We start from the raw sequence: 13,360 nt of genomic DNA, 5'->3' as shown, positions 1-13,360 counted from the left end.
ATATCTCAAATAAACATAGATCCTAAAATCCTCAACAAAATTCTAGCGAATCAGATCTAGCATTTCATTAGAAAGGTTATACACCATGACTAAGTGGGATTTATTCCAGGGATGCAATGATGGTACAATATCCACAAGTCAATAAATATGATACATCACATAAACAAGTTGAGAGATACAGATCAAATAAATCAAGTGATGCAGAAAAAGCATTTGACAAAATGTAACACTCTTTTTTTGGTAAAAAACTCTCAGGAAAGTGGAAATAGGGAGATCATACCTCCACATAATAAAAGCCTTTTATGACAAACCTACAGCCAACACAAAACTCAATGGGCAAAACCTAAAACCATTTCCTCTAAGAATAAGAATAAGACAGGGATGATCACTCTCACCACTCCTGTTCAACATAGTACTGGAAGTGCTAGCTATAGGGATCAGATAAGAAGAAGAAATAAAAGGCATCCAAATTGGAAAAGAAGAAGTAAAACTGTCATTATTTGCAGATGACATGAAACTGTACATAGAAAACACTAAAGACTCCATCAAAAAACTTCTAGAATTAATAAATGAATTTGGCAATGTAGCAGGATACAAAATTAACACCCAGAAATATATGGCTTTTTTATACACCAATAATGAACTTACAGAAAGAGAAACTAAAAAAAAACATCCCATTTACCATTGCACCCAAAAAATTAAGATACCTAGGAATAAAACTTAACTAAGGACGTAAAAGAACTGTACTCGGAAAACTACAGGACATTGAAAAAAGCAATAGAGGAAGACATAAACACATGGATGAATATACTGTGTTCATGGATTGGTAGAATCAACATTATGAAAATGTCCATACTACCCAAAGCAATCGACTGATAATGCAATCTCCATTAAAATATCAATGGCATACTTTACATACATAGAACAAACTCTCCAAAAATTGATATAGGAAAAAAAAAAAAAAAGACCCTGAACAGCCTCAGCAATCTTGAGAAAGTTGAACAAAGCTGAAGGGATCACAATACCAGATATCAAGCTATATTACAAAGCCACTGTTCTAAAAAATGCCTGATACTTGCACAAGAACCGAAATATAGACCAACTGAACAAAACAGAGAACCCAGAGTTCAACCCAAGACATTACGCTCAATTAATATTTGACAAAGGTGGCAATGGGGTCAAGACAGTCTCTTCAATAAATGGTGTTGGGAACATTAGACAGATACATGCAAAAAAATGTAACTAGACCCCCATATGCAAAAATAAACTCAAAATGGATAAATGACTTAAACATAGATGGGAGACTATAAAAATCTTAGAAGAATCCATAAGCAGCAAAATATGAGACATATGTCATAGAAATATCTTTACTGATACTGCTCCTAGGGCAATGGAAACTAAGGAGAAAATAAACAAATGGAACTACATAAAAATAAAATGCTTCTTCACAGCATAAAAAAAAAATCAACAAAACAATAAGAAAGCCCAATGCATGGAAGAACATATTTGCCAATGTTATATCTAATAAGAGCCTAATCTACAAAATTTATAGGGCACTCATGTATCTTAACAAAAGGAAGATAAAAAATCCAATAAAAAAATGGTCAAAGGAGCTGAATAGACACTTTTAAAAAGTGGACATACAGAAAAACAAAAGACATATGAAAACATGCTCAAAGTCACTAATCATCTGAGAGATGCAAATTCAAACAACAATGAGATACCATCTCACACCTGTCAGAATGGCTATCATCAGCAAATGAACAAATGACTAGTGCTGGGGAGGACGTGGAGAAAATGGAACCCTTGTGCACTGCTGGTGGGAATGCAGACTGGTACAGGCACTGTGGAGAACAGTATGGAGATTCCTCAAAAAATTAAAAATGGAACTTCCATTTGACCTAGTAATCTCACATCTAGGAATATATCCCAAGAAATCAGAAACACCAATCAGAAAGGATATATGCACCCCTATGTTCATAGCCTCACAATTTACCGTAGCTAAGATTTGAAAACAGCCCAAGTGCCCATCAGCAGATGAGTGGATTAAAAAACTGTTGTACATCTACATAATTTAATATTATGCTGCTGTAAAAAAGAGGGAATTCTTACCATTCGCAACAGCATAGATGGACCTGAAGAACATTAAGCTAAGCAAAATAAGCCAGTCAGAGAAAGATAAATATCACATGATCTGACTCATTTGTAGAATATAATGAACAACACAAACTGATGAACAAAAATTGATGCATATACAGAGAAGCATCGAACAGACTGTCAAACATCAGAGGGAACACAGCGGAGGATGGGGTGGTGGTGGTAAGAGATCAACCAAAGGACTTGTATGCATGCGTATAGGCATAACCAATGTATACAAACACTTAGAATTTGAGGGCATGTGCTGGGGAGTGGGGGTGGCCAGAGAAATTTCAATGGCGGAAACATATGTAATTCTATATGTAATATTTTAAACAGTAAAGAATCTAAAAAAAAAAAAATCTGCTAGAGATTTATGGCTTAGAAAAGTAAGTACAGAAGTCTACCACTGGTAATTAATAAATAATCCAAATATCCTCTCTTGCAAAATTTCTAAAAATGCAGAATAAATCTGATGTTTCTTTTAATTACACACCTGAATTCTCAAGAAAATGAAATCTCAGAAGGCATTGAACCTGATAATTTTGAGGTATTGTTGCCTCTTATGATGATATCCAAGGGACAGCGATTTTCTCTGGTCTCATAATTATAGGAGAGGAAACCTTGAGCACAAACTAGTCGGAGAATAGAAAATGAGACATATGAATTAATCCATTACCCTAGAAGGACTGCATGTTCATTGTAAGGGTCTACAAGAGACAAACATATTTCTTTGTATCAAAGAATGAGAATGAATGAGACTCTGTCCTGATCTGGTTTTGATTAAGAAAAATAAAGTTTCCTTTGACAATTTGTAACTACAGATTTTCCCTAAGGTGTGTTTGGGGTTTGAATAGAAATTCCAAGATAATGAATTAACATGAACTATTACCCTGAGCAATAATATCCTGGAGGTGATAGGAAGAAAGAAACAAAAAGTTATTGGTGAGAGTCAAACTCTTAAATATCAAGGAAACAGTTGATTTCCATATTAGAGTGAATGCCAACTCTAAAATCATGTTTAACATTTAAAATTACTAACCATGAGTTAGAATTAGCAGAAACAAAACATCAGAATTGACCTTCTATATATAATTTACATCTAATAGAGTTATTGTATAGAAAACATAGGAAATAATTGATAAAGATTCTTTACAATTATAAAATGTTCAATTATTCAAGATAAATCTGCAAACATAGTGTGAGATTATAACAAACACTACTCTAAAAAGTGAGGCAAAAAAGAGTAAAAGAACAATACAACACTACAGCAATAAAATGGGATATCACAAAAACTACAGTCACCAAAAAGTTAAAGAGGGTATTATTAAAAACTTTATTCTAGTATGTTTGAAACTTTAGATAAATTTTACTAATTCTTAAAAAAATGAGCCATCAAAAACTAATTTGAAGAAATGTAAGAAACCAAATTATTCCTATAACCACTGAAGGTATGACGCAAGTAGCTCATAACATTTTCTCACAAAAAAAACTCTAGGACTTCAGACAGGCCTTTGCTCATAATTATTTCATAACCATGAAGGAAAACATGTCTCTACTCATATTCAAAATATTTCAGAAAATTGAAATGTGAAGTTTTTCCTATCTCATGAAACAAGAATATCCTTGAAATAAAAATTCAAAATGAGAGTTTATGATAATAAAATTATAGATGTAATATTCATAAACAACCAAAAATATTGCAACCTAAATTAATAAGAAAGGCAAAACAACAGAGCAGAGATTTAATGAGTGAAATAATAATGAAAATAAACCTTATAATGGAGCAATATATCCTATATAATAAAGAGGTGATATGCAAATTGACCATCACACCAGATGGCTGCCCCATGTGGTCACAAGAGGGCCTCCCTCATGTGGTCACAAGAAGGCCATGCACATGTTGTCACAAGATGAGCACCCCCATGTCATCACAAGATGGCCACCACAAGTTGGCTGTCAGGGGAGGGCAGTCAGAAATCCCCCGAGGGGTCCCAGATTGGAGAGGGTGCAGGCTGGGCTGAGGGACAACCCCCCCCCCCAGTGCACAAATTTTGTGCACCGGGCCTCTAGTTGTTTAATAATGAGCTATTTATAAACTACAGAAAAACAATGACAGAAAGATCATTTTGTACTAAATTCAGTTTGAAAGACAGTTTAAAAGATAATTGTAAAGTAGGAAGAAATGCTTAGCAAAGTTTATTGTAATTAAACTTGTAACTATAAAAAAAAAGTTTGATATTGGTTCTAGGTGTGACTATAGCACCCTGTTTCTTTAAAGAAATATTGGAAATATGTAACATTAATTTTTAATATTTCCATTTCAGAGAGTTTAAAATATGTGCATGTAAACGTTTAAATTCTGTGCTTTTTAGATTTTCCACTTGCTGCAAATAAACGTGTTTATTTACTTTAGTTAAATGTACTTTATAAAAAAACTAGAGGCCCGGTGCACAAAAATCCATGCACTCAGGGGGGTCCCTCAGCCTGGCCTGCACCCTGTTGCAGGCAGACATCTCTCTCGCAGTTCAGGAACCCTTGTTCCTTACCGCCCTCCTTCTAGCTGCTCCTTAACACTCGGCTCACTGCTCCTTAGCACTGCCTCAGAGGTGGGCAAGGCTCCAGCCACCACCGCTGTGCTCACCAGCCGTGAGCTCAGCTTCTGGCTGAGCAGCGCTCCGCCTGTGGGAGCACACTGATCACCAGGGAGCATCTCCTGGGTTGACCTGCCCCCTGGTGGTCAGTGCACATCACAGCGATCAGTCTTTCCACTGTTTGGTTGATTTGTATATTAGGTTTTTATTACATAGGACTAGAGGCCCGCTGCACAAAAATTTGTGCACTCGGGGGGAGGGGGGTCCCTCAGCCCGGCCTATGCCCTCACGCAGTCTGGGACCCCTCAGGAGATAATGACTTGCTGGCTTAGGCCCACTCCCGGGTGGCAGAGGGCAGGCCCAATCCCTAGGTGCAGCCCCTGGTTGGGCTCAGAGCAGGGATGATTGGGGAGTTGGGGCGCCGCCCCCTGTCATGCACAGAGAAGGGTAGATCGGGAGGTTGTGATGCCACCCTCAGTCATGCTCAGGGTACGGCCGATTGGGGGGTTGGGGCACCGCCCCCTGTCACACTCAAGGCAGGTTGGAAGGGGAGGTTGCTGCGCCACCCCCTGTCACGCACAGAGCAGGGCCGATCAGGGGGTGGGGGAGCTCCCCCCTGTCACTCACAGAGTAGGGCCAATAGGGGAGTTGGGGCACTGCTCACTGTCACACACAGAGCAGGGCATTTCAGGGGGTTGGGGAGCCGCCACTGTCACACTCAGGGCAGGGCCGATGGGGAGGTTATGGCTCTACCCCGTCATACACAGAGCAGGGCCTGTGGCGGGGATTGGGGCACTGCACCCTGTCACACACAGAGCCGCAGGGCTATCAGAGGGTTGGGAAGCTCCCCCCTATCAGGCACAGAGCAGGACTGATCAGGGGGTTGGGGTGCCTTCCCCTGTCACGAACAGAGCAGGGTGGATAGGGAGGTTGTGGCACCGCCCCCTGTCACACACAGAGCCACAGGTCAATCAGGGGGCTTGGGCGCTGCCCCCTGTCAAGCTGATCACGGTGCTGGGAGGCATATTACCCTTTTACTATATAGGATAGAAGCCTGGTGCATGGGTGGGGGCCAGCTGGTTTGCCCTGAAGGGTGTCCTGGATCAGGGTGGGGGTCTCCACTGGGGTGCCTGGCCAGCCTGGATGAGGGGATAATGGCTGTTTTCAGCTGGTCACACACCCTTCAGGGTGGGGGTCCTCACTGGGGTGCCTGGCCAGTCTGGGTGAGGGGCTGAGGGCTGTTTTCAGGCTGGTGGGTGACTGAAGCTCCCAACCGCTCCTTTTTTCCTTTTTTCTTTTTTATTCTGGGCCAGCTTTAGCTCTGAGGCTTGGCTCCAGCTCTTAGGCCTCTGGTGCTGAAAGCAGGTATCTGGTTTGTTTGGGTTCTATAATCGAAACACTGTTTCAACTCCAGCTCTGAGATCCCGGCTGGCTGAAAGCAGGTTCCTGGGGTTTTGTTTAGCTTCTATATTTGTAACAATGTTTCAAACTGCAAGCTCAGAGGCCAGCAGTGGCCAGCGGAGAACGTTGGAGTCCTCCGTCACTGAAGCAAGCAAGCCGCATGTTAGCTTCAAGCTGCCTGGCTGCCGGCCGCCATCTTTGCTGGCAGTTAATTTGCATATCTCCCTGATTAGCCAATGGGAAGGGTAGCGTAGGTACAGCTAATTACCATGTTTCTCTTTTATTAGATAGCATATATCATATCCCTGGCCAGATGGCTGTGGTTGGAGCCTTGTCCCATAGTACACCAAAAAGGTTGTGAGTTAGATACCTGATCAGGGTGTATACCAGATTGAGTGTTTGATCCTTTGTTGGGACACATACAGGAGGCAACCAAATAATGTTTCTCTCTCACATGGATATTTCTCTCCCTCTTTCTCACCCTCAAATCAATTTTAAAAAGAGAGTGTCATATAGTTAAAGGGTTTGAGTAAAAGTTGCCACTGTGTTAGAGTTATTAGGGGAAGGATAATGTTTCAATTGCTTTGACATATAATTGACATACAACACTATGTAAGTTTAAAGTATACAGAATGAGATAATGTTGTTTAAAGAATTTTTCATAGGGTAACCTACTTGATTCTTGATTAATGACATCTGATGGGATGAATAATTTCCTCCAGTGTAAAGTCCCTTTGCTGAGTTTGGATGCCTCTGTGTACTGAAACTATGAAAAAACAAAACAAAAATCAAACCTACCATTGACTGAAACAGGATATGTCTTCCATTTACTATAAAATTTTCTTAAAGCAAATAAGAACCTCATTTAAAATTATTTATTTGTAATACTAGCTTGTGAGGGTCTTTTAAGAGAGATAGAGGCATATATTATTTTGGATGTGTAATTATACTCAGTTTTGCATACATGGTCCTACTGAGTTTGACCATTATGTCAAAGTACTTTATGTTTCCTTTCTCTCTTTCTTTCTCTCATTACCTTAGTTTATATATATAGTTAAATAGTAATAAATCTTGATTCTTATTAGCTATATTATGTATGTCTATAACATTAATTTTTTAATATTTCAATTTCAGAGAGTGTAAACTGTGTTTTGTGAATATATGTGTATATGAATATATGTGTATGTGAATTACAAAAATGGGGTACTTTGCAAAATTTGTAGTTATTCATTTTGTTTTTCTATCTCTGCTTATTTTAGCTGGAATTTTGAAATGTCAAATTTTAAAACTGCCCAGGAAACTAGAATTTTATTATTTTACACTTAATTTGTAATTTCTTTATTCTTCTCTAAATTATAAATTCTTGACATTAATAAACCTGTGTCTTTTTACCAATATCTGTATTTCTTTATATTTATGTCATGTTTACTTGTGACAACCAATATTTTCAATTGAAATGATAAAATATTTTCATAAAATTTTATACAGTATATGAAACTGTTATTAGTGAACAATGTTATTTGGCAATTATTATATGAATTTTTGTGTTTTATAATTGCCTCACCTAATTTGTCAAAAAATTATAATATATATTACTATATACAATTTTTTATGTTTACCTGAATATTAGAAAAAAATAAGAATACTTGGCAAAAAATAACTTTATTTTTATTCTCCTTTTATAATAAGCATGATGTTGAATCAAGACTTTTTACCTTTAGAAATTTGTGAATACATGGTTTCATACTCATTATAAATATGCCGTTCTGAAAGTTTCAACACCTGGGGTGAATTATGATAATTTAGTACTATATCTTCATTTTCTTACTTTTCCTTTCTAGCCCCTACTGTGAAAGTTCAATTTCCAGATGCTTTTGATGTTTCCAGTTTAAAGGTGTAAAAGAGATGTGCCTTTTTATTCTCTGAGGTTTTTATATCGGAGATTCATTTTATAGCAGCCTTCTAGTAGTTTCTTATTTCTCTAAACAAATTAGAACATGCATTTTTGAGAGGAAAATGGATTCTGTATTTGTAGGTTGGGTTACATTGAGTGGATTTTAATATTTCAAATTATTACAATAGTATTTTTTAAAAAAACAACAGGAAAGTGAGGTATAGTTAAAATAACATTGAATTTGTTTTCTGAAGAGATATAATCAAATCCCAGATCAGCTGTGTAATCTTGATTGAGTCCATTAGTAACCTGGTCAAGTTTTCCTTATTTGATTTAATAATATAATCTTTTCTTTATGAAAATGAGTACAAATTAGATGAGATAATGTGTATAATGTAATACATAATATATAATAATATAATCTATACTAATAAAAGGGTAATATGCTAATTAGACCAGGTTGACCAGACATCTTTCAGACATCTGACTTCCTTCCAGACAAAGCCATGGTGGTGGGGGCCGAGGCAGAGGCAGTTAGGGGTGAGATCAGGCTGGCAGGGGAGAGCAGTTAGGGGCAACCAGGCCAGCAGGGGAGGGCCGTTGGGGGTGACCAGGCCAGCAGGAGAGGGCAGTTGGGGGCATTATGCAGGAAGGCAGGTGAGTGGTTAGGAGCCAGTGGTTCTGGATTGAGAGAGCGATGTCAGCAGTAAGACCCCTGAGGGGTCCCAGATTGGAAAGGGTGCAGGCCAAGCTGAGGGACACCCCCCACAATGAATGAATTTTGTGCACTGGGCCTCTAGTGTATATGATATATGATGTATGGTGTATGATATAGGATATATAATATAATGTAATCATTCTTAAAAAACTAATGAACTAGAAATAGTGAAAGAGATTTTAAAATAAGTAATTTGGTGCAAGTATTACATATTCAATTTTGTCTTAAGATACTAAAATTACATTCATGGAAAGGAAACCTGACACTAATGTATTTCACTTTAATTTGTTATATTTACATATGTCATTTGTGTGCTTAGTGGTCTACAATTTTAGAAATTATAAACATAAACCAAAAAAGAAACCCAAACAACCTATTCTGTATTCTTAAAAATGTCATTTTTATCAATTATTTATAATTTGTGTTTGATTTAAGTTCTTGAGATAGCTAATAATATTTTTGTAACTTTGAAACATAATTAGGAAGTGTATGACAACAGGGAATATAATGTTGAGTAATAGAAATGGGGAATTATAATTATATTTAGTTTAGGAACTGAGGAAAAGATAATAAAAAAGAAAAAAGCTCTAGCACAAATATTTAAGTCAATCTTCCATAAAATTATTTATACTAGAAAGGTACTAGTATAATAATTAAGACTCTGGAGTAAGACTAGTATTAAAGTACCAACTTATTTTTTATTGTGTGATCTTGGAGAAGTAACTCTCTGTGTATTAACTACTAATTAGGAAAAGGGCTAATTCTTAGACAAGTTCAAATGGGCCCTGTACAAGATAAATTAGGTTTTCAATCTTTCATATTTTAATCCATTATCATTCAAGTGGAAATAAAGAATATTTTAGGTATGTATTAAATTATATTAATACTAGAGGCACAGTGCATGAATTTGTTCACAGGTGGGGTCCCTTGGCCTGGTCAGCGATCAGGTCAATCAGGGCCGACTGGCAGGGGGGAGGGACCATGGAAGGTTGGGCAGAATGGGAGGTTAGCTATGGGAGTGCACTGACCACCAAGGGGCAGCTCCCACATTGAGTGTCTACCCCCTGGTGGCCAGTGAACATCATAGCAACCTGTCAACTAGTTGTAACAGTTGCTTAGGCTTTTACATATATAGACTAGAGGCCCAGTGCACAAAATTCTGCACAGGGGTGGGGGTGTGTCCCTAAGCCCAGCCCGCACCCTCCCCAATCTGGGACTCTTTGGGGGATGTCCTATTGCCAGTTTAGGCTCAACCCCTCTGGGATCAGACTTAAACCAGCAGTTGGACATCCCTCTCATAATCCGGGACTGCTGGCTTCTAACCGCTTGCCTGCCTGTTGCCTTATTGCTTCTAACCACTTCAGCCTGATTGCCCCCTAACCGCTCCCATGCTGGCCCGATTGACTCTTAACTGTTCCCCTGCTGTCCTGATTGTCCCCAACTGTCCTCCCCTGCTGGCCTGATCTCCCACAACTGCACTCCCCTCCGGCCATCTTGTGACAACATTGTGGTGGCCATCTTGTGACGATGTTGCGTGAGGGCATCGCGCGATGCCACCTAGGCTTTTATTATATAGGATTGATTTTGTATAGTAGAAGGCTTTGTCAGAGAAGTATCATCTGAAAACTCATTCTGTAGACTATAGATAAGCATTAGGGCCTAACCCATGACTTCACAAAATCTCAAATTATGTTCTGAAACTGATGTGTAAGTTAAATCGCTAATACTCAGAAACTGGTTGATAAGTCCTTAGAGGGTTGACATGGGAGAAAAGCCAGAAAACTTCAGAGAAATCCACACTTGAATGAAACCAGGGCATCTTAGGTTGAAATAGAAACACTGATACCACTACCACAAACAACAACCAAAACCTGACTTGTAGATGCTGCAGGTTTCTCTCTAATTTAATTCTAGGGCTAGTTTTGGTCCAGAATTTATCATTATTGATGGGCCAACATTCCAAAGATTAAATTATATTTTAGCATAGTTTGTTTGGCTCATTTAGTGATGCTAAGATTAATCAGTAAATTCAGGATGTAAAAACCTGATTCCTGCATTTTATAGTTTTGTTTTCCTGCTTAATGAGGACATAAACTGTGGGTATCATTTGGCACCCTATATTCATACAATTTCTCATTAACTTTACAGCTACAGTTTTTTAAATCTCTTTTGATGATCATTGCCTTTAAAAATTTACAATATATTACAAAATAGTAATATTATCAAACCAATAGAAAAAATTTCAATTGAATGTGAATATTTATTAGATTTAAACTATATGTTGCTAATAATATGGTCTCAAAACATACATCAAAAGAATTATAAGGTAAAATTGAAAAATTTGTATCATATTTAGAGAATTTTTATATACTTGGCAATTGATAGAGCATGAAAACAACAAACAAAAAACAACTTTGAAAGATCTGAAGAGTATAATCCCTAGCTGGACCAACAACTTTCAAGAACCACTTCATGAATAACTGAAAAATACCAATTCTTTTCAAGTACATGTGGTGTACTTACAGATCCATTGGATCTAGAGGGTGTAATAAATTCATTTCACAGAGCTGAGATAGATAAAATGAACCAACACAATTGAAATTAGAGAGCTTCTCTAGTAGTACCAAAGACACAGAGAAATTAATATTTTTTATTTTATGTCACTGAAATCTTTTCTTTTTGATATGCAGTATTATTTTACCAATAGTTCACCAATATAAAACTTATACAGATTTTTAAAAAGCAATGCATATAAAATATCTGTGATTTGATAAGCAACTTTATAGGCATACTTTCCTGAAATAGAAAGGGAAAAGAGTTTTACAGTAATGAGCTAGGTATTCAGCATAAGAAATTAGAATTAGAAAAGCAGAATTGTGTAAAGAAAGTAGGATATTAACCAAAATTACTTGCAGAAATTAAGATACCAGAGAACAAATACAGAGTTGTGATGGCTAATTGTATATGTTAACTTGATCTGGCCAAGGGGTACACCGACATTTGCTCAAACATTATTCTGGGTATGTCTGTGAGGATGTTTCTGGATGAGATTAGCATTTGAACCTGTGGACTAAATAAAGTAGATTGTCATCCCCTATGTGATGACCCTCCTCCAGTCCACTGAAAGCCTGACCACAGCAAAAAGGCTGATCCTCCCAGGAGTAAGGGGGAAGGACTCCTGCCTAACTTGCCTAACTGCTTTCCAGGTGGGACTTTGGGTGTTGTTGGTTTTTTTCCCCTGCCCTTTTTCCTAGAACTACACCATTGGTTCGTAGGGTTCAGATTTGGAAGGACTGAAATTATACTATGAACTTTTCTGTTTTCATCTTTCAGACTACTAATTTTGGGAGTTGTCAGCCTCCATATCTGTGTGAGAAAACTCCTTACAATAATACTCTTTCTGTGTGTAGAATACACACACACACACACACAGACACACACACACACGCAGGACACTGCAGAAGAAGCAGAGCGGCCCCGGGGAGAAAACTGGCCAGCATAGCCCCCTGCGGGAGGAGCATGTGATCTGCGTGCAGAGCATCTTAGATGAATTCCTTCAAACTTACGGCAGCCTCATCCTTCTTAGCACTGATGAGGGAGTAGAAAAATTGGAGGACATTTTCCAGCAGGAGTTTTCTACACCTTCCAGGAAGGGCCTGGTGTTACAGCTGATCCAGTCCTACCAGCGGCTGCCAGGCAATGCCATGGTGAGGGGCTTCCGAGTGGCTTATAAGCGGCATGTGCTGACCATGGATGACTTGGGGACCATGTATGGACAGAACTGGCTCAGTGACCAGCTGATGAACATGTATGGAGACCTGGTCATGGACACAGTCCCTGAAAAGGTGCATTTCTTCAACAGTTTCTTTTACGATAAACTCCGCATCAAAGGTTATGATGGCGTGAAAAGGTGGACCAAAAACGTGGACATCTTTAATAAGGAGCTGCTGCTGATCCCCATCCGCCTGGAGGTGCATTGGTCCCTCATCTCTGTTGATATGAGTCGACGCACCATCACCTATTTTGACTCGCAGCGCACCCTAAACCGCTGTTGCCCTAAGCATATTGCCAAGCATCTACAGGCAGAGGCAGTGAAGAAAGACCGGCTGGATTTCCATCAAGGTTGGAAAGGTTACTTCAAAATGAACGTGGCCAAGCAGAGTAATGACAGTGATTGTGGCGCCTTTGTGTTGCAGTCCTGCAAGCACCTGGCCCTGTCTCAGCCATTCAGCCTCACCCAGCAGGACATGCCCAAACTTCGTCAAGGAGCTGTGTCACTGCAAACTCACTGTGTGAGCCTCGTATCCCAGGCCTCACACCCATTCAGTAATGGGCCGGGGGACATGGGAGGCCCTTCTTCCCAAGAAACTTCAATTCCTTTCCTCTCTTGCCTCTCCCACCCAATTTCCTTTGGTTTGTCATATTTAAATGTTTTAATTGATTTCTGTATTTTTTTTCTTTGAGAGAATGCTTGTTGTTTTCTGACATCAGGGGGTGGCCGTGGAAAAGCCCCTTTTCCCTCGTCTGCAGGGGACTACTGTGGCCTGGGTGGGGCAGTGATCCTCCTTCCATGTGTATGGGTGGGCCCAGGAAACTCTGTGCTGGGGTGGCTGGCAG

At 38.9% G+C, this 13,360-nt stretch overlaps 1 pseudogene across 1 annotated transcript; it reads left to right on the top strand.

Moving 5' to 3' along the window:
- Positions 1–8,722: 8,722 nt before the first annotated feature.
- On the top strand, positions 8,723–13,039 carry LOC308528648 (sentrin-specific protease 3-like; annotated as a pseudogene). Its single transcript has 2 exons — positions 8,723–8,731; positions 12,154–13,039. The product of its transcript is annotated as a sentrin-specific protease 3-like (transcript).
- Positions 13,040–13,360: the final 321 nt, after the last annotated feature.

Source organism: Myotis nattereri, assembly GCF_964212035.1.
Source record: "Myotis nattereri genome assembly, chromosome: 1".
Taxonomy (NCBI): Eukaryota; Metazoa; Chordata; class Mammalia; order Chiroptera; family Vespertilionidae; genus Myotis; species Myotis nattereri.
This window is presented reverse-complemented; position numbering and strand designations above follow the sequence as displayed.